The 25,660-nt window shown below is 44.9% G+C and overlaps 1 protein-coding gene across 8 annotated transcripts in view; it reads right to left on the minus strand.

Annotated features, from left to right (window-relative positions):
• The window catches only part of RAP1GAP2 (RAP1 GTPase activating protein 2), an 863,455-nt gene that overhangs the window by 415,675 nt on the left and 422,120 nt on the right, over positions 1 to 25,660 (minus strand). The window lies entirely within an intron of this gene.

Below are 25,660 nucleotides of genomic sequence, written 5' to 3' on the forward strand. Positions count from 1 at the left end.
TTTGCCGTGGTTCCTTGTCATCCCTCCAGCACAAAGTGCACTAGGCAATTGCCCAGCTCCCTATGCAGAAAAAGGGCCCGGCACTGATTTAATGTGTTTTTAAAAAATGAAGGTATTCTGTAGAATGTGAGAATGTTCCCAGTGTGAGTATTACATTGGAGTGCGCTTCATTTCGGCGCCGGGCAGTTCTGCGCCAAGTGAGCCGAATGACGGCTCCCCCCGCTGCCGCTAAACTCCGAGGAGGCGTTAAATACTATTCTCCCTCCGAGTTGTCGCAACTCGGAGGGAGAAGTAATTCATGGTCTGGCAGCCGCCGGAGCCCTGAATTACCGCTACGCACCCCACGCAGCATAGCATTGCTGCTATGGGGTGCCTAGTCTCGGCACACGGTTTAGGCGTGATAAGTTTAGGCGTGATAAGTTTAGGCATGCTAAGTTTAGATAAATGTAGATAGCGTGCAAAGTCTCGCACGCAAAGCAGAGCCATTAAACTCTATGCGAAGTGCACCAGACTTTGCTAGCGCAAAACTTTTGATCAGTTGTGCACTACGGTGCTAACGCAGTTGGTGCTTAACCACTTCCGGATTCTCGGAGCGTATATACACGCCCCTGAATCCTGAAGTGTATTCCATGGAAACGGCCGCTCGTATGAGCGGCCGTTCCATGTCAGTTCCCGGAGGGTGTCTCCGTGAACACCCTGCGAGCCGATCGGCGGCTCGCAGGGTAAATGTAAACACACGGGGAAGACCTTCCCCGGTGTTTACATGTATACGGCGCTGCTGCGCAGCAGCGCCGTAGAGGAGATCCGTGATCCCCGGCCTCTGATTGGCCGGGGATCACCGGCATCTGATAGGCTAAAGCCTATCCCATCAGGCGCAGGACGGAAATCCGTCCTGCGCCGCTCACAGGGGGAGGGAGAGGGAGGGAAGGAGGCCAGGAAGCGCTGCGGAGGGGGGCTTTGAAGAGACCCCCCCCGCAAGCGCAAGCAGCCGGCGGCGATCAGACCCCCCCAGCAGGACATCCCCCTAGTGGGGAAAAAAGGGGGGGGAAGTCTGATCGGCCTGGCTGCTAGCTGATCGGTGCTGCGGGCTGGAGAGCCCACGCAGCACCGATCAGCACAAAATAGCGTGGTAGGGAAGTGGTTAAAGGGGAGCTGAAGAGAGAGGTATATGGAGGCTGCCATGTTTATTTCCTTTTAAGCAATACCAGTTGCCTGGTAGCCCTGCTGATCCTCTTCCTCTAATACTATTAGCCATAGCCCCTGAACAAGCATGCAGCAGATCAGGTGTTTCAGACTTTAAAGAGACTCCGTAACAAAAATTGCATCCTGTTTTTTATCATCCTACAAGTTCCAAAAGCTATTCTAATGTGTTCTGGCTTACTGCAGCACTTTGTACTATCACAGTCTCTGTAATAAATCAACTTATCTGTCTCTTGTCAGACTTGTCAGCCTGTGTCTGGAAGGCTGCCAAGTTCTTCAGTGTTGTGGTTCTGCTATGAACTCCCCCTTCCAGGCCAATCTATGCACACTGCCTGTGTGTTATTTAGATTAGAGCAGCTTCTCTCTTCTCTCTTATCTTTTACAAGCTGGATAAATCGTCCTCTGAGCTGGCTGGGCTTTCACATAGTGAGGAATTACAGACAAGGGCAAAGCTGTTTGCAGGAAGAAAAGAGCAGCCTGAAACTTCAGTGCATGAGAGATGCAGGGGGAAAGAAACACACAAATGATCTCTTGAGATTCAAAAGGAAGGCTGTATACAGCCTGCTTGTGTATGGATGTATTTTTCTATGTGTGGACATACTGTACATCAACCTACTTTCTGTTTTGGTGGCCATTTTGTTTGTTTATAAACAAACTTTTTAAAACTGTTTTTAACCACTTTTAATGCTGCGGGGAGCAGCGAAATTGTGACAGAGGGTAATAGGAGATGTCCCCTAACGCACTGGTATGTTTACTTTTGTGTGATTTTAACAATACAGATTCTCTTTAAAGTCAGATCTGACAAGACTAGCTGCATGCTTGTTTCTGGTGTTATTCAGATACTACTGCAGAGAAATAGACCAGCAGGGCCGCCAGGCAACTGGTATTGATTAAAAGGAAATAAATATGGCAGCCTCCGTATACCTCTTACTTCAGTTCCCCTTTAAACTTATCATGCCTAAACTTATCACACCTAAACTTATCACACCTAAACTTATCATGCCTAAACTTATCATGCCTAAACTGAGTTTAGGCGTGATAAGGGGCTTTTCACCAGCGTGCTAACTGTTAGCACCGCTTTGTGAATCAGGCCCATAGAGGTGATCATTACCAGCTCAGCTCCAATAAAGAGCTAACAAAGTGGATGAAGGAGAGCCCCTGGTGGGCCCTCTCATCTAAGGGCCCTGTTGCGGTCGCTACCTCTGGATCCCCTATTGCTATGCCACTGTCTAGGTATACTGGTACATTATGATACCCCGAATGAGGATGGTTGCAGAACACAGGAGATACTTTAGCACAGGGATATGGAACTGGACATACAGTGGGTTGCAAAAGTATTCGGCACCCTTGAAGTTTTTCACATTTTGTCACATTACTGACACAAACATGAATCAATTTTATTGGAATTCCACGTGAAAGACCAATACACAGTGGTGTACACGTGAGAAGTGGAACGAAAATCATACATGATTCCAAACATTTTTTACAAATAAATAACTGCAAAGTGGTGTGTGCATAATTATTCCGCCCCCTTTGATCTGAGTGCAGTCAGTTGCCTATAGACATTGCCTGATGAGTGCTAATGACTAAATAGAGTGCACCTGTGTGTAATCTAATGTCAGTACAAATACAGCTGCTCTGTGAGGGCCTCAGAGGTTGTCTAAGAGAATATTGGGAGCAACAACACCATGAAGTCCAAAGAACACACCAGACAGGTCAGGGATTAAAGGGAAGGTTCAGGGAGGGTGGTTAAAAAATAAAAATCAATTTCCACTTACCTGGGGCTTCCTCCAGCCCGTGGCAGGCAGGAGGTGCCCTCGCCGCCGCTCCGCGCGCCTGCGCAGTACAGCCCGGCGGACGTCCGATGACGTCGGCGCGCCGGCGTGGGACGCAGAAGTGCCGGGCCTTGGAGCGCAGAAGAGCCCGACCTGGCAGCCGGCCTGGCCATATCGGGTCGGCCACCGGAGACCACCGGGAGCCTGCGGAGCGGCGGCGAGGGCACCTCCTGCCTGCCACGGGCTGGAGGAAGCCCCAGGTAAGTGGAAATTGATTTTTATTTTTTAGCCACCCTCCCTGAACCTTCCCTTTAAGTTATTGAGAAATTTAAAGCAGGCTTAGGCTACAAAAAGATTTCCAAAGCCTTGAACATCCCACGGAGGACTGTTCAAGCGATCATTCAGAAATGGAAGGAGTATGGCACAACTGTAAACCTACCAAGACAAGGCCATCCACCTAAACTCACAGGCCGAACAAGGAGAGCGCTGATCAGAAATGCTGTCAAGAGGCCCATGGTGACTCTGGACGAGCTGTAGAGATCTACAGCTCAGGTGGGAGACTCTGTGCATAGGACAACTATTAGTCATGCACTGTACAAAGTTGGCCTTTATGGAAGAGTAGCAAGAAGAAAGGCATTGTTAACAGAAAGCATAAGAAGTCCCGTTTGCAGTTTGCCACAAGCCATGTGGGGGACACAGCAACCATGTGGAAGAAGGTGCTCTGGTCAGATGAGACCAAAATGGAACTTTTTGGCCAAAATGCAAAACGCTATGTGTGGCAGAAAACTAACACTGCACATCACTCTGAACACACCATCCCCACTGTCAAATATGGTGATGGCAGCATCATGCTCGGGGGGTGCATCTTTTCAGCAGGGACAGGGAAGCTGGTCAGAGTTGATGGGAAGATGGATGGAGCCAAATACAGGGCAAACTTGGAAGAAAACCTCTTGGAGACTGCAAAAGACTTGAGACTGGGGCAGAGGTTCACCTTCCAGCAGGACAATGACCCTAAACATAAAGCCAGGGCAACAATGGAATGGTTTAAAACAAAACATATCTATGTGTTAGAATGGCTCAGTCAAAGTCCAGATCTAAATCCAATCGAGAATGGGGCAAGATCTGAAAGCTGCTGTTCACAAACGCTGTCCATCTAATCTGACTGAGCTGGAGTTGTTTTGCAAAGAAGAATGGGCAAGGATTTCAGTCTCTAGATGTGCAAAGCTGGTAGAGACATACCCTAAAAGACTGGCAGCTGTAACTGCAGCAAAAGGTGGTTCTACAAAGTATTGACTCAGGGGGCCGAATAATTACGCACAACCCACTTTGCAGTTATTTATTCGTAAAAAATGTTTGGAATGATGTATGATTTTTGATCCACTTCTCACGTGTACCCCACTTTGTATTGGTCTTTCACGTGGAATTCCAATAAAATTGCTGCATGTTTGTGGCAGTAATGTGACAAAATGTGGAAAACTTCAAGGGGGCCGAATACTTTTGCAACCCACTGTTTTGACGAACTCAAGGTCCTTACATATTTTTGTCACAGCTCAAATTAAAGAGGCACTATGGAAAAAAAATTTGTAAAATTTAAAATATGTGCAAACATATACAAAAAAAGAGGTAAGTTTTTTTCCAGAGTAAAATGAGCCATAAATTACTTTTTTCCTATGTTGCGGTCTTTCAGGCCTAGTGCACACCAGAGCGGTTCTGCTGCGGTTTGCGATCCGCTTGTGGGTGCGGATCCGCTAGGGTAATGTATTTCAATGGGCTGGTGCACACCAGAGCGGGAGGCGTTTTGCAGAAACGCATACTCCCGGGCTGCTGCAGATTTTGGATTGCGGAGGCGTTTCTGCCTCAATGTTAAGTATAGGAAAAACACAAACCGCTTTGAAAAACGGCACTTCAGAGCGGTTTGCCAGGCGTTTTTTGTTACAGTAGCTGTTCAGTAACAGCTTTACTGTAACAATACATATTCTACTACACCAAAACCGCTACACAAAACCGCAAAACGCTAGCTGAAACGCTACAGAAAAAGAAGAAAAATCGTTTCAAAATCTGCTAGCATTTTGCGAATTTGCTAGCGGTTTTTGGTGTGCACCAGGCCTTACAGTAGGTAGTAGAAATCTGACAGGTTTTGGACTAGTCCATCTCTTCATGGGAGATTCTCAGGGAATTTATTTTTCAAAAGCATTTAGCGAATGGCAGTTGCTCTGTCCAACTGCCAAAAAACTGTAGTGAGCAGAGAAGCTGGCCAGCATCATTGTTTAAGTCCTTTTTAAGGAATATCTTTATAAAGAATAAAAGTCTTGCTGAGAATCCCCTATGAAGAGATGGACTAGCCCAAAACCTGTCACTTCTGTCAGATTTCTACTACCTACGTAAGTGACAGCAACATAGGAGAAAAGTAATTTATGGCTCATTTTACTATGAAAAAAATGTACTTATTTGTCTATGTTTGCACATATTTTAAATTTTAACATTTTTCGCCATAGTGCCCCTTTAATTGATGGGACTGAATAAGGAAAAGTGCGGCTCATCAAGCTGAGCACATTTCTCCATTTCTCAGTCCATCCTAATCACTGGCATGGCTATGGCCCTCAATGACTGGAGTTTGAAATCTATATCTTTTGTAGATCCGGCCCCAATATATACGTCTTGTGTAACTACTCATTGCTTTTCCATGTCATGTACTGTTAGAATATACTGTTATGCATTATTACAATATACATTAATAGTGATTGTGTGCGTCTTGCAGTGATGCGAGCATGCAGCTGAATCATGGTGCGGCTAGGAATTCGGGCGAGTCTTGCAGAACACTGCAGCATGCCGTGCAGAATCCCACCAAGGTGCAATCCATAGGGCGACGCATTGGTGGAATAGGCGTTTCTCTGCCCAAGTCGCCTGCAGGGAAGGGCTGCAGATCCAGGCCGTCAGCACTCCTGTGCCAGTCAGCACATTCATAAATGGACAATTTGTAAGGGCCTATGGGGATCAGAACTTTGATGGTGGCTCCCTAGGAATCACTGTGCAGACATATCTATCCTTCTGAAACAACAATGTGCAGAGGTAAAAGCGTTGCAGATCACAAAAGTAACTACAGGTGCATGGGTTGTAAAGTTAAATTAAAGCAAATTAATTGCAGTGTACGTAGCATGAACAGTGGTGGGTAGGAGAATTCTAAGAAAAAGACAAAGAGAAACCGGGAGCCCGGATGGTGCAGTACGTTCAAGAGTTGTAGGAATGTTTAAGTAAAGTACTGTATATTCTGGCGTATAAGACTACTTTTTAACCCAGGTAAATCTTCTCAAAAGTCAGGGGTCTTCTTATACTCCGGGTGTCATCTTATAGGGCGGGTGCTGAAACTTCCGAGCCAGACTGGAGGATCTGCGGTTGCCGCATACAGTAGGAGGAGCTCAGAAACACGTCCATATGTGGCGACCGTATGAAAGCTGCAAGGGCGGTGCTGTACAAGTATGGTAGAAGAAAATCCACTCACCAAGATTCCTGGAAAGAAGTGAATTAACCCGGTCCCGATGACGAGGTGAGGGGGCACCTCACTGGGAAGGTGCAAGTGAAGAGCGGAGCACATGTGCGGGATCTGAGAGGCAGAGAAGGAGGTAATAGTATACAAGAGTGGGCCAGAAGGGTGAAAGAGGCATGTGTGCACTACCGCTCTGATAGACTTGGAGACTATCAGAGCGGGGGGTCTGGGAGTCGTCTTATATGCAAAGGTGGGTTGCAAGATTAGCAACCATCAATTGCGCCTGAGGAGGATACCGCCTCCAAACAAGTACAGGTCGCCACCTGTACAGGTTGCACTCTGCAAAAGGAACCTGGAGCCGAAGGGGCCCGGGAAGGACTCCCCTGTAGGAGGGGCATGATAGTAACAACACACAGCGGAGAGGCGCACAAGAACATAAAGAAGCTGAATATAAAAACAACTTGAGTGGCTTACTTACCTTATACAAGAATTCACTTACGGTAAGAAAAAGAATGTATTAGGCCCAAGGCTACCGTAAGTGAATTCTTGTCTGAGGTAAACCACCTCAAGTTTTTATATTCAGCTTTTTTATACTCTTGGGCGCCTCTCCACCATGTGGTGTACATAGCATATTTATTTTCTCTGGTTCAGGGTCACATTTGGCTTCAACAGTCTAATAAATTTCACTATAGTTACTTGATATACAGTGGGATGCAAAAGTTTGGGCAACGCTGTTAATCGTCATGATTTTCCTGTAAAAATCGTTGGTTGTTACGATAAATGTCAGTTAAATATATCATATAGGAGAGACACACAGTAATATTTGAGAAGAGAAATGAAGTTTATTGCATTTACAGAAAGTGTGCAATAATTGTTTAAATAAAATTAGGCAGGTGCATAAATGTGGGCACTGTTGTCATTTTATTGATTCCAAAACCCTTAGAACTAATTATTGGAACTCAAATTGGCTTGGTAAGCTCAGTGACCCCTGACCTACATACACAGGTGAATCCAATTATAAGAAAGAGTATTTAAGGGGGTCAATTGTAAGTTTTCCTCTTAAATTTCTCTGAAGAGTAGCAACATGGGGGTCTCAAAACAACTCTCAAATGACCTGATTGTTCACCATCATGGTTTAGGGGAAGGATACAGAAAGTGGTCTCAGAGATTTCAGCTGTCTTTTTCCATAGTTAGGAACATATTGAGGAAATGGAAGACCACAGGCTCAGTTAAGGCTTGAAGTGGCAGATCAAGAAAAATCTCGGATAAACAGAAGCAACGACTGGTGAGAACAGTCAGAGAACAGTCACAGACCAGCACCAAAGACCTACAACATCATCTTGCTGCAGATGGAGTCACTGTGCATTGTTCAACCATTCGGCACACTTTACACAAGGAGATGCTGTTTGCAGAGGAAGCCTTTTCTCCGCCCATGGCACAAACAGAGCCGCTTGAGGTATACTAAATCACATTTTGACAAGCCAGCTTCATTTTGGAATAAGGTGCTGTGGACTGCTGAACCTAAAATTGAGTTATTTGGGCATAACAAGAAAAGGAAAAACAACACAGCATTTCAAGAAAAACACCTGCTACCTACAGTAAAATATGGTGGTGGTTCAATCATGTTGTGTGGCCAGTGCAGGGACCGGGAATCTTGTCAAAGTTGAGGGACACATGGATTCCACTCAGTATCAGCAGATTCTGGGGACCAATATCCAGGAATCAGTGACAAAGCTAAAGCTGCGCCGGTGCTGGATCTTTCAACTAGAAAACGACCCTAAACACTGCTCAAAATCCACTAAGGCATTCATGCAGAGGAGCAAGTACAATGTCCTGGAATGGCCATCTCAGTCCCCAGACCTTAATATAATTGAAGATCTGTGGTGTGTGTTAAAGAGAGCTGTCCATGCTCGCAAGCCATCAAACCTGAATGAACTAGAGATGTTTTGTAAAGAGGAATGGTCCAAAATACCTCCAACCAGAATCCAGACTCTCATTGGAACCTACAGGAAGTGTTTAGAGGCTGTAATTTCTGCAAAAGGAGAATCTACTAAATATTCATTTCATTAGTTTTTTGTGGTGCCTATATGTATGCACCTGCCCAATTTTGTATAAGCTATCATTTCATTTCTCAAATATCACTGTGTGTGTCTCCTAGTGTATATGATATATTTAACTGGCATTTTTTTATCGTAACCACCAACGATTTACACAGGAAAATCATGATGATTAACAACGTTGCCCAAACTTTCGCATCCCCACTGTACATATTGCCAGTTTTCAGCCAAGTACTTGTTGATCTTGCCCGCCCCCTAGTGGCGATGTAATGCTGCCTGCATTATCATGCACCTGCACACAAACAACTACTTCTGCTGTGTAAAGTAAGAAAAAACTTCTCTAGTAGCTTCTTCTGTAGCTTTCTAGCAAGCCGTATGGTGACTGTACTGTAAGTATGTTATGTGGGCAAATACATGAAGGTGGTAAACAGGACTGCAAACCCAATTAAATTAAGGTAGACAGACACAAATAAGCATAGCAGGAGCAGAGAGATCTAAAGATGAATTTACACAAACATATTTTAAATTCCTGGAAAACAGCATATATTGGTTATCAGGTGTTTAAAGGACAACTGTAACGAGAGGGATATGGAGGCTGCCATATTTATTTTCTTTTAAGCAATACCAGTTGCCTGGCTATCCTGCTGATCCTCTGCCTCTAATACTTTTACCCATAGACCCGAACAAGCATGCAGCAAATCAGGTTTTTCTGACATTATTGTCAGATCTGACAAGATTATCTGCATGCTTGTTTCTGGTGTTATTCAGACACTACTGGAGGCAAATAGATCAGTAGGGCTGCCAGGCAACAGGTATTGTTTAACAGGAAATAAATATGGCAGCCTCCATTTCCCTCTCACTACAGTTGTCCTTTAAAGAGCAGCTGTTTGCTAGCTGTCAGTGGATATAAGAAGTCAAAACATGGCAGCTCTCTTACCGCGCCTCAGTTATCTGTGGAAAAACTACTGCAGCCCATCTAGAAATATGGGCGCTCGCTAGTCTGCTTTAGGGAACCCAGCAGGAAACCTCATAGGGAAATTCCGCTAACATGACTGGGTGGAAGGCACCCTCTCAAAATTGTAGGTTAAAGATAGGTTGTAGTAAACTACACCACACTATTCAGCCAATCAAAAACCCTTCATGCTGTGGAGGGTATTGTGATTGGAGAACTATTCCCTATGAGGTTTTCCTGATGGGTCCCTGAAGTAGACTGGCACAAAAATATATGGGTTTGGAACGCCAGATTTAAAGGATACTTGTAGCTACAGAAGATAAAAAGCTAAATACTCACCATAGAAGTGGGAATGTTCTGGATCCTACAGAGCCCTCCCAGTCCTCTGTCTCCTCGTTTCCCTCCTGGATTCCCATTACAATTTCCTGTTGGCTGAATAGTTGGGTCTCCTCAAAAGGCTTCAGAAGTACTTGGGTCTCTGAGTACTTCCGAAGAGGAGTAGCTCTGTACTGCGCATGCATACTGTGCAGGTGTGCGTCCAGAGACCGAAGTACTTCTTCCAAAGCCTTCTGAGTTGACCTGAAGGCTTCTTTGATATCAATGGTGGATGCTGCAACTGGAGGCCCAGCAGTGAAACGAGGGAACGCAAAGAGGACCGAGATGGCTGGGAGGTGGCAAAGCTGAGGAAATCAACTTGCTGGTCAAGCAGCAGTAATCGTGTTGCTGCTCACAGTGAAGACTTGCTACAGGTCTCTATTGGCATTTCCTCAGCTTTTCCACCTCCCAGTCCAACACTGCTCTAAGGGATCCAGAGCCTTTCCTTTTTTAGGTGAGTATATCACTTTTTTTTTTCAGTGGCTTCAGGTATCCTTGAGGGTCCTTTCACGCAATGGTGTTGTGGTAAGCAATGTTACTGAAAGAAGCCGCTAAGTCACTGAAAGTCTATGGAGATGTTCATACTTAACCTATTTTGGTTCCTGGACGTAGAAACTACGTCCAGGAACCATGCGCGCTGCCGCGCGCTCTCCCGGCCGATCGCGTGCGTGCAGCGCGCTCCCGGCCTGCGGTTCGTTAGCCAGGCAATCAGTGAATCGGGCTATGGAGCCCGATCACTGATTCCTCCCCCCCGCTGAAAAAGCGACAGCTTCTCTCGGAAGCTGCGCCTTTTCTGGCTGTTACCTCCCTCATGAGTCGCTCTAAGCGTGTGTTACGCTTAGAGTGACGTCATGTAAACAAACTCATGGCCGCCATCTTGTGGCCAAAAAGTAATACTACAACTAAAAGTTAAAAAAAATGAAAATCAACACACATTTACATTATAAACATATTGTTTACCTCCCACCCTCCCAAAACTACCCAAATAAAATGTTTAATATAAAAAAAAAAAATTACAATTAAAAAAAAAATGTAAATATTTACCTAAGGGTCTAAACTTTTTAAATATCAATGTACAGATGAAATATTTCTATATTTTTATTATTTTAAACTTGTAAATAGTGATAGATGCAAAACTGAAAAAATGCACCTTTATTTCCAAATAAAATATTGTCGCCATACATTGTGATAGGGACATAATTTTAACTGTGTAATAACCGGGACATATGGGCAAATACAATACGGGAGTTTTAATTGTGGAGGCATGTATTATTTTAAATCTATAATGGCTGAAAACTGAGAAATAATCAATGTTTTCCGTTTTTTTCTTATTCTTCCTGTTGAAATGCATTTTTAGTAAAGTGGCTCTTAGCAAAATGTACCCCCCAAAGAAAGCCTAATTGGTGGCGGAAAAAACAAGATATAGATCAGTTCATTGTGATAAGTAGTGATAAAGTTATAGGCTAATGAATGGGAGGTGAACATTTCTCAAGTGAAAACGACGGAACGCGAATGGGTTAAAGAAGAACTGTTGCGCAAATCTTAAAATTTAAAACACAGACAAATAAGAAGTACATTTCTTCCTGAGTAAAATGAGCCATAAATTACATCTCTCCTATGTTGCTGTCACTTACAGCAAGTAGTAGAAATCTGACATTACCGACAAGTTTTGGGCTAGTTCATCTCTTCATAGGGGATTCTCAGCATGGCCTTTATTCTTTATAAAGAAACTCCCTGAACAAGATTTATACAAAGATGCTGACTAGCCTCCCTGCTCACCGTACACTTTTTCGGCAGTTGGACGGAGCAACTGTCATTCACTAAGTGCATTTTGAGAATCCCCCATGAGGAGATGGGCTAGTCCAAAACCTGTCGGTTCTGTCAGATTTCTACTACCTACTGTAAGTGACAGCAACATAGGAGAAAAGTAATTTATGGCTCATTTTACTCTGGAAGAAACGTACTTCTTAATTGTATAGGTTTACATATATTTTACATTTTAAGATTTTCGCGACAGAGGTCCTTTAATGCGATGCTTTGCACTGCCGCAAAGTCATCAGTGCATTACCACATGATCCATGCCTACTGCACTGATTATGCAGTAATGCAAGTCTATGGTGACACAGTGAGTGTGAATGATGGAGTGCGGCACGGAGTGGCGCGCATGCGTGGACCGATGGGAATCCCAAAGTTCTTGAATGGGCGGCAGTGAGTAGTTGGAATCTACGTCCTGTCAGAGACGCACAGCCACCAGCAGGAGGTAGATTCCAACTATGTTGGTCCGGAAGCGGTTAAAGAACTACTATCACAAAGAATTGTACAGTTTAAATCACATGTATACACATACTTATAAGAAGTGTATTTCCCCCAGAGTAAAATGCACTATAAATGCACTATAAATTATTTTCTTCCTATATTGCTGTTGCTTAAAGTAAGTAGTAACTTGGACAATTCCATCCTTTTATGGGGATTCTCGGTCTCTCCTTTACTACTGACATAAGCACTCGATGGAAAGGATTCTATACAGCGATGCCAGATGCCCTACCTACTAGATTGCACACAATGTTGCCAGTTGGACTGAGCAACTGGTATTCAGTAAGTGCCTTTGAAGACAAAGAAAACCCTGAGAATCCCCCATAAGGAGATGGACTAGTTCAAAACCATTCAAATATGTCAGATTTTTACAACCTACTTCAATTGACAGCAAGGCAGAAAAAATTAATTTATAGTGGATTTCACTCTGCAAGCGATGAACATTTTATACACATGCATTTTTGCAGGATTTAAGATTACATCTGATAGGAGTGTCTAAACTGATGTATCTTTTAAATTAAATTAAAGATCTTATGGGGAAAGTGACTGTTTTGGGGGGTTTGGGGGGAAAAAACTCAGTATGCTGCCAATATGATCATTTCAAAGCGCACACTAGGTGGCGGTGCACCGTATAATCCTGTGAGTGGCCAGCATCAGGGCTGATGGGAACTGCTGATTGCTAAAGCTTTTCCCATTGCTCCTCTCTTCTCCGCTTTGTTTATGCTTTATGTGAATGTTGCACCCCTACTGCTCTGAAACACAAAAACAAGCAGCATGCAACATATGTGAATTAATAGCAATGAAGCTGTGAAGCCTGTGTTGACCGTACCAAGCTCATCTGGTGACTGTAAATAATGTATGAGAAGAAACTAAACTGTCACATTGCATGCCGGTCAAACAGTTCATTTTATTTTCCCAGTCACTTATTGTTAAAGTTAAAAGTTAGACGGCAATCTTTGTTCCGTAATGTCCAGGGCCAGAAATTGCAGAAACAGATGTGATTGAACTACGGGCAAAAACAATACTTCACTGCTGACATGTGGCATGAGCCTGGATGATGATCGTTTCAGCAGGATGGCTGCAGTCTGCCATTACTAAATGCAGAGTCTAGTGCTAGAATTGTTTTCAGCGGTCTACTAGTGACCTGCAGGTTTTTTGCAAGGCTGCAAAGTTCTGAGTGCCTGGAATTATGAACGTAAAGCAGAGCCGGGCAAAGGTCCTCCAGCACCCAAGGCTGAGACACCAAAGTGCGCCCCTCCATCCCTCCCAGCCCAGGCGTCACACACTGATTGCTATTAGACTAAGAGGTGCCACAGGGCCCACAACCTCCCCAACACCTTAATATCTAGTTATCTGGCTTGCAGTCACTGCCATGTATCCCCTTTTATTATTTCTTTCTGCTTCAAACACAATTAGGAATGATAGCTGAATGAATTCTGCGCCCCCTCCTACACTGCGCCCTGAGGCTGGAGCCTCTCCAGCCTATGCCTCGGCCCTGCGTAAATGTGGCTCAGAGTAGCGTAACTAAGGAGCTTGGGGCCCTAGTGCGATTTTTACAGGGGGCCCCTATTAATATGGAGCCCTAAAACTTATCAAAGACAGCTTCAGTGTCAGAGAGGCAGGGCTGTGGAGTCTGTACAAAAATCATCCGAGTCCAACTCTGACTCCGAATCCTCAGTTTATGAAACCACCGACTGCAGGTATCCGAAAATTGCTCCAACTTCTCAACTCCAACTCCACAGCCCTGCAGAGAGGTGTACTTTATTTAGAGTAAGGAAACTGTTTGTTAAAGATTACTACTATACAATGCACATATGCAGATGTTCATTACCAGCATAGCACCTATGAAAAATGAAAATGGATAAAGGAGGGGCCCTTCTGGGCCCCTATGGTCCAGAGGCCCCAGTGCAGTTGCATCCCCTATTTGCTATGCCACTGGAGCCTCAGTCCCAGAACTGTGTTTGAAAACTACGGTACTTTCTCATACCTCCCAACATTTTGATTTTTTAAAACGGGACATTTAAGTCACACCCCCAATCCCCTAGTCACGCCCACCCCACAAAAAAGTTTTTTTTTTTTTCAATTATTAACTACTCCCAACGGGGAGGCGCTGTGAGGGTGCCAGTGGGTGGGGAGGAGGGTGAGGGTGGCCGTGGGCGGGCAGAGAGAGATCGAGGCACCAGCCCGGTATGCGGCATAGATGGCCGCCGCCCGCCGCCATTACACTTCTCCCTCCCTCCCTCCTAATATGCCCCCCAGTGTCCCCTTTCCCGCGCAGAGTAAAATGGGCAGCGGTGGGAGCGGGCAGTAAGTCTTATCACTGCCTCTCCGCTGCGTACCGGGATCTCCTCTGCTCTTCCTGCTTCCTGTGATGTCGCAGGAAGAGCAGAGGAAATCCCGGTACGCAGCGGAGAGGCAGTGATAAGACTTACTGCCCGCTCCGCTGCCCATTTTACTCTGCGGGGGGAAGGGGACACTGGGGGGCATATTAGGAGGGAGAAGTGTAATGGCGGCGGCCATCCATGCCGCATACCGGGCTGGTGCCTCATTTTTTTTTCCCCTCGCTCCCCAGCGGCCGGGACCAGGGGGGGGGGGGGGCAGCGCGGGACAGCGGGACGGCCCCTCAAAATCGGGACCGTCCCGCCGAAGTCGGGGCGGTTGGGGCCCCTGCTTTCTTCTTTTTTTTTTTAGTTCAATTTATATTGCTTTTTTTCGCACAATAAAACAAACAATGGCAAAATAAAACAACATACTCAATGTTCACAACTCCAACATGAATGGTAGAAAAAAAAGGTACTCCGAAAAAGAAGGCATCAGAGATCGCTAGAGAGAGTGCAAGACTGCCCAAGTGGACCTTTTACCCCAAATTTGGAGGAATCTACTGGAAGACTCAAGCCCGTCCACAGTGATTTGTTCAAGTAAATAATGTATTAGAAATTCACACAACTTCCTTGTGAAACAGGGCCACTCAGGAATTTGGTAGAACCTCTATTTCAATAAGCTCAAATACAAGGCTAAAGGCTTCTTTTCCAAAATTCTGCACTTATACACAGTCCCACCAGCAATGCAGTTTGTCAGCTCACCAGTTGCAAATTTTGGAACTTCCCATTCCTCCGAATCCCAAGCAGCATGCAGTCTGTCCTGCCATTTAACCATTGGGAATGAGAAGTCAGGAAGCTGCTGATACCAAATCATGGAGTAAATCTCTGAAAGCCCCTGTCTTTGTCTGTAGCCCACATGGTTTGCATTCCAGGGAGGCTGCTTCCACACAGGGACGTTACAGGTGCACGTTAGTGCAGCCTGTAACGCTCCCCCAACGCACAGCAATGTAACACAAGTGGGCTGTTCACACTGCCCACGTTGCGTTACATGTAACGCTGCACGTTGTAGTGCAAGTGCAGCATGCTGTGCGTTCTAGCGGCTTTAGTCGCGTTAGACTGTTTGCCAATGCTCAGTGGGGGGCGGAAAGGAGGCGGGGAGATGCCGCTACAGTAGCCGCGCACATGGCTACTTAATATGCACTGCACTGGCGGCCGCTAATCGGCCGGCAGGGCCACGTGATGCGGAGTGTCTCGTGGTCCCGCCGGCCAATCAGCGCCACCCTGGGAGACCTTATGCGGATAGAGCCGCCTAACGCTGCACTTTTTTAATTGTGAAATGCAAAAAAAAAAATTTTATTTTAAAAAAAGAAAAAAGAAAAATTAACGCCTAGGAAAAAAAGTGAATTGCATATGGGCCCATATCCCCAACTTCCTACAAAAACTACCATTGTGTAATCACCCTGTGAAATAGGAGTTTGAGCACAGTAAAAAAAAATGTGTCTAAATATCTGACTGAAGTACTTTGGATAAATCTTAATTCAGAATTTGAATATAAAGCAGCCTAAACCTGTGTTTGAAATCTTTTTGATTTGCATTTGCAGCCTGTGCTATTATGTCAAGCCCCTCCAAAATCTCCATTCATCCTTTCACTGCATACTACACAGAACAAACAAAAGACACACTATCATCATGCAACTTTCTATCACAACTTTTTTCCTTCAAGTTGACATGTATAAATATGTTATACATCAATTTAAAGGATGAGAGCAAAGTTTACGCACGTAAACATATTGTTTTAGTAGTGAAATACATATAGTTGTGCAGTTGTGAATGGGTTTTGGACCACTGTTTTGCTAGGTGATGCTGCTGTCACTGCAGTAGACCATTTGCTCTAAATAGCCACATGTGCTTCTCATTGTTTGCATACAAATGTGATACAAGCAACACTCTTTGCTCTGGGCTGGCTGGTGCTTTTATAGGGGCAAACCCAGCATAGCGATTCACCTGTCACTCCGTTACTTTGTGCATTCGTGTCTTCATCCCCACTGGCTGCATCTTCTCAGTGACCAGGCGCATGTTATTACTTAAAGTGAACCTTCGGACTAAAAATCGACTCGGCAGCACTGAAAAAGCTTGGTGTTTCTTTAACAGTTTCACAGCATCAGAACTGTGTTTCTCTTATACAAGCCTCATTTTTAGCTGCACAGAAGAAAACTGCCCGGGCTTTTTTCCCCTGATGCTGTGCAAAGCGTGATGGGATTTCTGATTTTGTTGTTCTCGTTCTGCTGTTTTGGTGCAATTTTTTTTTTTTTACATTTTGAATTTGACATTTGAAGCCTAGCGTGTGCAGCTGGGAGGGGTAATCAGGACTCAGGACAGTTGGAACTGTGTCTCCTGCTCCCTGTCACCTCCTTTCAACCAAAAAGATGGCTGCCCTCATGACAAAGATGGCAGCCCCCATGAATCACAAACATTTGCCTGTTCTTTTAAAACAGGGTGGGTAAGAGATTGTATTACCTATCTATTCTAATTAACATAACTAATGTAACTTGATGACAGTATGTTTGTTTAGGCTGAAGCTCCCCTTTAAAGAAAATCTGTAATGAAAAAAAAAACCCTCTGGGGGATCCTTTTCTCGGGAGAGGGAAGCCTCAATCCTAAGGAGGCTTTCCCCATCCTCCGGTGTCCAGGCAATCCAGCGCCGCAGCCCCCTCGAACCGCAGCAAGGTAAATATTTACCTACCACGATCCTGCGCAGGTGCCCTAGCGGCTCTCCGTTTGGGTTAAGGCGGAAATAACTGAACCGAATCGGATCCGCTCTACTGTGCAGGCATTAGTCTTTTGTGCCTGCGCAGTAGAGCTGGTACAATCGGGTTCGGTTATTTCTGCCTTACCTGAAGAGCCGGAAGTGCCCCTGCGCAGGATCGCGGAGAGGAAAATATAGCCCGCGCCCCCTTGTCAAGCTTGTCGGGGGCGATTTCGGGGGAACAAGCACTGGATTCCACGAAGCTACAGAGGACAGGGAAGCCTCATTGGAACCCTGAGGCTTCCCCCTCCCGAGGCAAGTATCCCCCAAAGGGCTTTTTTTTAATACATGTTCTCTTTAATAACATGTGCAGGCCAGGTCACGGATGAGAGGTGTCACAGCGAGGATGCCGACAGAAAGCACAGACTAATGGAGCAAGAGCGCCAGCAGGGATAGGTAAGTCACTGCTACACTGCTGAAAACTCTGTGTGGGGAGTACAATACAGTTGGAGGGAGACTTGGGGAAAACCAGCAGCTGGCTTGGGTGTTAGTTGTCAGAAATAAAGGGCCTCTAAGAGGGCCGCCAGGTTAATTTTGCCCAGGGGCCCCATTGCAACCACGTTTGGCCCTGTGTTTGCAATTAGCAGACATACATTGTGGATGGCACACAGTAGCAGCACGGTTTAGATGGGCCTACAGGTGAGGGAATTGGTGGCTGTGCAATTACAGTTACAATTTCAATTACAATTTCTCAGCAAGAACGTATTATTTAATAAATCCAGGACAGCCTCAATTTATGAACAAAATGTTCTTCCTGTAGCTGTATTTAGCTCAGGATTGCCTTAGTAGGTGTAGCTCATTGTGTCTAAATGAGCATCGATTTATCGCATGCAGATTTTACATGCCTTAATGCACTGTGGGGCCAATTCAGGAAAAAGAGACATTTTCCCACTTGTCTGTGTTCACTACACATACGGTACGTAATCAGAGACATAAATGTTACTTTTTCCCCATTTCCCAGAATAGCAGTAATTGAAGTGACAACAGTATAAGGCTATCCCTAGAGAATATATGTGTGTGTGTGTATAGGTTTATAAACAGTGCTCTTGCTGGTTTTGTTTATACAGTAATACCGTTTGAACATATTTTTATGAGACAAGAGGCATTTTTGCATATATTTTTGTTCACGGCAAATGAAATAGTTCTTGCCATCACAACAGAAGGCGGTAAAGGCCAACTTCATAATAATAATTGTTTTAAATATTTGGAAATCACGTAAACCGGTTTCAAATTTTAAATTGGCGTGTTGGTAGTTAGAGGTGGCAGAACCAGGCTGTTGCCGCTGTTTTCTACCACTACTTCTGTCACCTAATTCTATCTGCTGAAAAAGGGAATATTGCCCAGATTTTCAGGCACAACTTCAGTTCAGTTCATACATTGCAAAGTGAGAAGTTACAAAATAGAAGAGAGATCAAGAATTATTGATATTTGCCATGTAAATTGTTCATATTGTTTGATCCACAATCCGCCTGCATGTGATCATCTTTACTAAAAAACAGACAGTACCAACTGCCATTATCTATAACCACACCCCTTAACAATACGATAGGCTTAAAGGTTGTTGTTTTTTATAGATATACATATGCACAGAGGGAGATACTGGTTGCTTGGCAGGTGCAAAAAGCTGTTATTTTCCCACAATGCAACAAGGTTCAAAGACAGGAAACGGTCAGGACCTAGGTCTTGACAGCACACTGTGGGAGGGGTTTCACCCCAATATCAGCCATACAGTCCCCCTTATGATTTATTTGTGTAAAGGTAAATATTTCTCATGACAAATGGGGTATCAGCTACTGGTTGGGATGAAGTTCAAGCCTTGGATACAGTTCCTCTTTAAAGCATTTGTGGTGGAAGCACTAGAAACAGAAGCCTTTACATCTAATGAGGAGCTCTGTCCTGTCACAATGTGATTCAATACAACTATAGCCTACTCACTATGATCATTGTATTACATGCTTTATTCCCATAGGAAATTGCACGACTGGGTATAGCATATTGACTTTATTCAGACCTGCACAAAAGTCTTGAGGGAATAATGAAAGTGGACCTGAACTCTTGTACAAGACAAATGGAAAACATAGAGAAATACAACCCGTATCTATTTAGCCTGTCTAATCCCCCCTCGTCTGTGTCTAAACATATGTTGTAATTTGATCTCTCCCCAGTGTCACCTGACTGCCACGGCAGATAAGCACATTTGAAAGCACAGGATGTTAACAATATGTCTGCTTCCATGAAAGCAGGAAGTAGAAACACTGGAGAGTTATTTTAGGATTTGTATCAGCTGTAACAAAGATACAGTATGTTTTTCTTTAAAGGTCATTATGCTGTTGCGTATCTTTTAGAACAGAGAGGAAGTTATAAGTTCAGGTCCGCTTTAACCCTCTGGGGGATAATCCCGAGCTGAGCTCCTGGTAAGCCGCCACAGAGGATTTCTCAGGCCCTGGTGGGCCGATTTGCATAATTTTTTTTTTGTTGCACGCAGCTAGCACTTTGCTAGCTGCGTGTATATACCGATCGCCGCCGCTCCGCGCTGATTCGCTGCTACCCGCCGCGCCGCTCCCCCCCCCAAGACCCCGTGCGCAGCCTGGCCAATCAGTGCCAGGCAGCGCTGAGGGGTGGATCGGGACTCCCTCTGACGTCACGACGTCGTTGACGTCGATGACGTCATCCCGATCGTCGCCATGGCGACGGGGGAAGCCAAACAGGAAATCCCGTTCTGAATGGGATTTCCTGTTTGCTTTGATTGCCGGAGGCGATCGGAGGGGGTGGGGGGATGCCGCTGCACAGCGGCTATCATGTAGCGAGCCCTGGGCTCGCTACATGATTTAAAAAATTAAACATTTTAAAAAATAGTGCTGCGCCACCTCCTGGGCGATATAATTGTATCCCCCAGGAGGTTAAAGGCTACATCCCTGCTCTTTTTTTTATCTCAGCTAAATCCACCACTTTGTTTTACAGTATTTTAAGGCATAGATAAACCAGGAAGATGCCTAGTGCAATAAATGTAGAAGGGGCAGCAGAGAGCAATCATTAGCACACTGAGCTTCATGAACTTCTGTTGCTGATTGGAATAACAGAGGAGGTCTCAAAAGCATAACAATGATAATATAGGTTGTTTTATACTTGGTCTGTATTATTATTTATTTATAACGCGACAACATATTCCGCGGTGTTGATTGATGTCAACTATTAAGGATTTCCTGGACAATAGTCCAACCTTTAAAGATCCAGGCTGTACATTACAAGTATAATTATACTATAAAATGGCTGGGAAGGGAAGGGGAGAAGCAAAAACTGCCTTGCCTGAGGCTAAAATAGCCAGAAACGGCCCTGATAGTAAGGAATGGATGTAACTATTGGCAGTGAGCTATTGCTGTCCAGTTCTCAAACTGAGGAGACTCCTCATTTCCTGTCTCTGTGAAACCCCACAGTGGGACAATAAATAAGCAAAATCTTCCCAACAGGTTCAGAGACTGCTATAAGTACCTAATGGAGTGGAAACTCTAGCTTTATTGTGTAGGCAAAAGGTTTTAATCCTATTCTGCATTGGTGTTGAAAAGAATTTTCCTCAGGGCAACAGGAAGTGAATGAAATTAACTCCAACCTGAACCCAGACAGCAAGAGAGACCTGGAAGATATTCTAGCCTTTTCTTGCCCTCTTCAAACACAGAAACATGTTTTGTATTTTATTAGATTTTAAAGTGGAACTAAACTCAGAATTTCCACTCTGCTCTGAAAGATTAACCACAGCATGATAAACTTTAGGGGGAAAAAAAGCTTCCTTACAAGTTATGGAGCTCCTAAAAAACCTCAGTGTTTACTTATAAGCTGTCCCTGCATGATGAAATACTGCACAGGCATGTTTACAAATATTGTCTGTCTGGCAGCTGAGCAAACAGAAAAAAAAGAACATGGTATCACTTGAGTTTGGTTTTTACTTTGGCAATAAGCTTCCCACTGAAGAAGAAAGTGCCGTGTTAAACTATTTGAATGCTGTTCTGCTACCATTTGTAAGGTATCGCGGAAGAGCCGCCGCCATGTCTCAGCGGCAGGCGGCTCTTTCCGCGCACAGTGCGAGAGAGCACGGGGAGGCAGCCCCGTGCAGGGCATGGTGGAGCGCGGAATAAACGACGCGTTGGACGCGGCGGTTAGCGCACATGGCCCCCTTGCAGAGGCACCGCAGAGCGGTGCTGGTGTGGCTGGGACACGTATTCCCTCGGGCAGAATGACGCGGGCGCGCGCACGGAGGCGGGGACTTTATGACAGTCAGAAATGAGTCAGCTGACCAGGCTGGTCAGCTGACTCTGGCTCCACTCCTCATTGGTCTAGCACTTAGGGAGGTGCTGGAGACATGTAGGTGTATATATACTATCGGCTGTTCAGTTGCTGGTTGTCTGGCATTGCGAACACATACGTTGGAGCACTCAGACCTGTAGTCAGATCCTTAAGTGTGCCGGGACCAGCTGGAGCTGTAATCCTACACTTAGCTAGTTTCTGTTGATAGCTTAAAGTACTAGTTTGATTGTGATTATCTGTTTTGACCTCTTGCCTGCTTGACTATCCTCCTGAACTCTGATCTGGTACCTCGATATTTCTGATACTCTGTTGCCGAACCCCTGCTCGTCCTTAGACTGTTTCTGCCTCCTGATCTTGTACCTCGATATTTCTGATACCCTGTTGCCGAACCCTGCCTGTCCCTTAGACTCCGCCTCTGCCTACTGTATCTGTACCTTATCTGTCCGTGTGTTATAACCTGGCTTGTCCGACCTCGAGAACCGACCTTACTGTTGGAGGCGGTTCCCCGTCCTGTCAGTGACACGTCCTCCAGAGTGTCACTCTCAGACTAAACCTTCCTACTCTCTCTACCTTACTCCTCCCGCCTTGGAGAGTGCAGGTCTTCGGAAGGAATCCGTGCAGTACTCCTTACTGCTCTGAGGCCTAGTCCTCTAAAGTGTTACTGTTACACCAAACACTACACTCTACTAAGGTGTACAGAGGTTAGCTGGTATATCGGATTATCGGTGATACTGCAGATCACTTATAATCTGGTATATATCTGTATTCCCAGTGATACTGCAGATCACCGGTAATCAGATCCTCTCTGTGCTCCACCGTTCGTTACACCATTTTTTTCAGGTAGTAGATTTTGTGCTATACATAATCTTATAGAACAAAGAAGAAATGCAGAGTGTCACAAACGATTTGTGAAGAAACATAATCAATCGGTTTTCTGATTGGGTTTCACTATTTCAATCCAGATTGCATGTCTAGGGACAGCAGCAGGCAAAACCTGGGGTCTAGTCTTTTCAAGCTGGATTCAACTGTCCCTCTGGGGATTACAATGTTCTCTTTAATTACCAGGAACAAAAGGATCTTCCCTTCAGCAGGTAAGTGTGAAACTCTGCTAGCAAACAGTACCAAATGGTCCCCTTTCATGGCAAAGGAAGCCTGAGTAGCTAACCTAGCATGAGAACAGACTTGCTGGAGCTTATCTGATCATATATTTAATAACTGTACTTTCTTATTTTTGCTTCTTAACCTCCTGAGCGGTATGGACGAGCTCAGCTCGTCCATCACCGCCAGAGGCTGCCGCTCAGGCCCTGCTGGGCCAATTTTCCTCAAATAAAAAGCAGCACACGCAGCCGGCACTTTGCCAGCCGCGTGTGCTGCCTGATCGCCGCCGCTCTGCGGCGATCCGCCGCGAGCAGCGGCGAAAGAGGGTCCCCCCAGCCGCCCGAGCCCTGCGCAGCCGGACCAATCAGTTCCGGCCAGCGCTAAGGGCTGGATCGGAGGCGGCTGACGTCCATGACGTCACTCCGCTCGTCGCCATGGCGACGAGGAAAGCCAAACAAGGAAGGCTGCTCATTGCGGCCTTCCTTGTTTATTCTGGGCGCCGGAGGCGATCGGAAGAACGCCTCCGGAGCGCCCTCTAGTGGGCTTTCATGCAGCCAACTTTCAGTTGGCTGCATGAAATAGTTTTTTTTTTATTAAAAAAAAAACCCTCCCGCAGCCTCCCTGGCGATCTCAATAGAACGCCGGGGAGGTTAAGAGATATTGTACTTATGATAGGTATAAAAATTATATAATTTGATTCATAAGGACCCATTAAATATTCTCATATTTAATTTACGCAGCTGGCATACCCAGCAACTGGGTTATTAAACTTCTCAGTAACAGAATGTCATGCAATATTCATGTCTACTATCAATGAGATCTATATTTTTGGGAGATTGTGGGTTTGCTATTATTATTTGTGTGCGATGAACGTGGGCTGAGATATGAAAATGCCATATCTTTTAGACTTAAGCTTCCCGTCAAAAATAAAATAACGCCTATGGGGCTCGCTCTGAGATCTGCCCTCAGAGCAGGTCTGTATAAAAGCCACAAATCCTTTTCAGCAGCAGGCCTCCATTTTTTTTAACATTACTGAAGCCAGCAGAGGGCCGTGAGGCTGGCTTCCTGAACCTGAAACAAAGGATCCCTCCATTTTTCTTGGATCTTTCATAAAGGACTCTTTCTCTATAACTGTTACTTTTAATATTTTTCCGTACATTATTAATTACTGATATTGCATTTATAATAAAATACTTTAGAGTCATTTTCTCTGCTGCAAACCTGCTTTAAGTCACACAGAAAGAATCCTAGCCTTTGTGAAGATTCGCTACCCGGACGTATTGTTTTAGCCAGAGCAGAGTGCTTAACAATTTTAATTCGCAGGTTTAAAATAGTCAGAAGGTTCCTCTCTGTAAATGAGAGTGGTGACAGCCCTGTACCCGAAATAATGTGTAGTAAAGTGTTTGTGTCGCTCGCACACTCCCTCCTAGTCTGTCTGCTGCCCAATTCCAGCCATTTCAGCACATCAATTGCATCCACGAGGTTGGACAGTCTGTGGGTTGAAATAGATTGGGAGGCATTGAGCGGTCTTGCCATTAGGAAGTGTGTAACAGGGTTTATACCACTACTGTATATGTGGAATAAAGACTTTTCATTGTGTGCTGTGCAAGAGTTCGAGTGCACTTTAACTGAGATTCACCAGCCTAAAACAGGGCCACGCACTGTGCATTATATTCTCAGGCAAACTACTTTTCCTGGTAAATGCCATAGTTGCCAGACTGCTTATACTGTATTTCCAGTGTATTACACTTCCATCAGGATAAGACTTAATTTAGAAATTGTAACCTTTCTAGTCTTAGACTGATTTGAATAGTATAAAAAATAACTTCATGCGGTAGAGCAGACATTAGCAGCGTAACCTCCTCTCTATAGGGACACAGTGTTCATGGTAACAGCTTACGTTTATTTTACCTATTAATAACCTCCAGAAAATGTTGGCTAATATATACAATGCTACCGCCACATCAACATTTCAGCGCCTGCAATTATGGGCTGTTCCCATAAATATAGATCAACTATTAACTTCAATGTCCTGCTTTAAAAACAAAACAAAGTCATTGATTGGAACATTAGGTTAAAAGAGATTGGGCAACTTTACATAAAAGTGGAATAATGTTGTTCCTTCAGGCAAGCTAGAATTCATTTAGAAAGGTCACAGCATTTCAAGCATATTTCAGCCCCATTTACCTTGTCTGGACTCTGGACTGAATGGTAAAGTGGGACTAAAGTTTTCCATTTATTCAGCACTACAGACAGTAGTATTTAGCATAAACATGTTAATATTTTCATCCATACTATAAACCCTTCTTGTAAGCACAACAGAGGTGGCAGAAAGCATGATCAAGGCCTGAGGCCCGCTACAGCACTTTCAGCAGCGTTCTGATGCGTATACAGTTCAAGCACTGAGAGGCCAGACTAGCGACAATAACCATGTGTCTGTACATCCTAAGCCCTGCTAACTTACTACCACCTGTTGTCCAATCTTAGGCTGTGGTTATATAAACCAGCCCATTGCTCCTGTTATCCTTTTTATAGGTGTTTCACAGTCTGAATGACTAAGCTCACATGAGCTATTTCTGCTGAACGTTGTACTTTTCTCCAAACCACTAAGAACTTGTTGAGTCTGTCTGAATTAACATGTATTTCAAGTTACCAGCCGTCTCCCTGTCTGTCACCATGTTCTACAGAGAGAAGTACCCCTCTCCAATCTCCCCTCTCAGATAGACAGAATCTGCTGCTTTCTCCCCAGGTCACAACGGAGACTTAAAGGGCATCCAGTGTCTGGTGATGAAACCTAGTGTCTGGTGATGTCTATGTGTTCCAGACTTCAAGAGAGCCCAAGGTGGGCACATCAAATTGAAAAAGCTAGGCTACCTGATCCGGGACGGTGGGCGAATCAGAAAGCTGCCAACCCCGCCATTCTGTTGGCCTGCTATGGCTCACTTTCACTTTCGTGATATCTGGGGTCCCTACACTGGAA

Source organism: Hyperolius riggenbachi, chromosome 2 (genome assembly GCF_040937935.1).
Source record: "Hyperolius riggenbachi isolate aHypRig1 chromosome 2, aHypRig1.pri, whole genome shotgun sequence".
In the NCBI taxonomy this organism is placed as follows: domain Eukaryota; kingdom Metazoa; phylum Chordata; class Amphibia; order Anura; family Hyperoliidae; genus Hyperolius; species Hyperolius riggenbachi.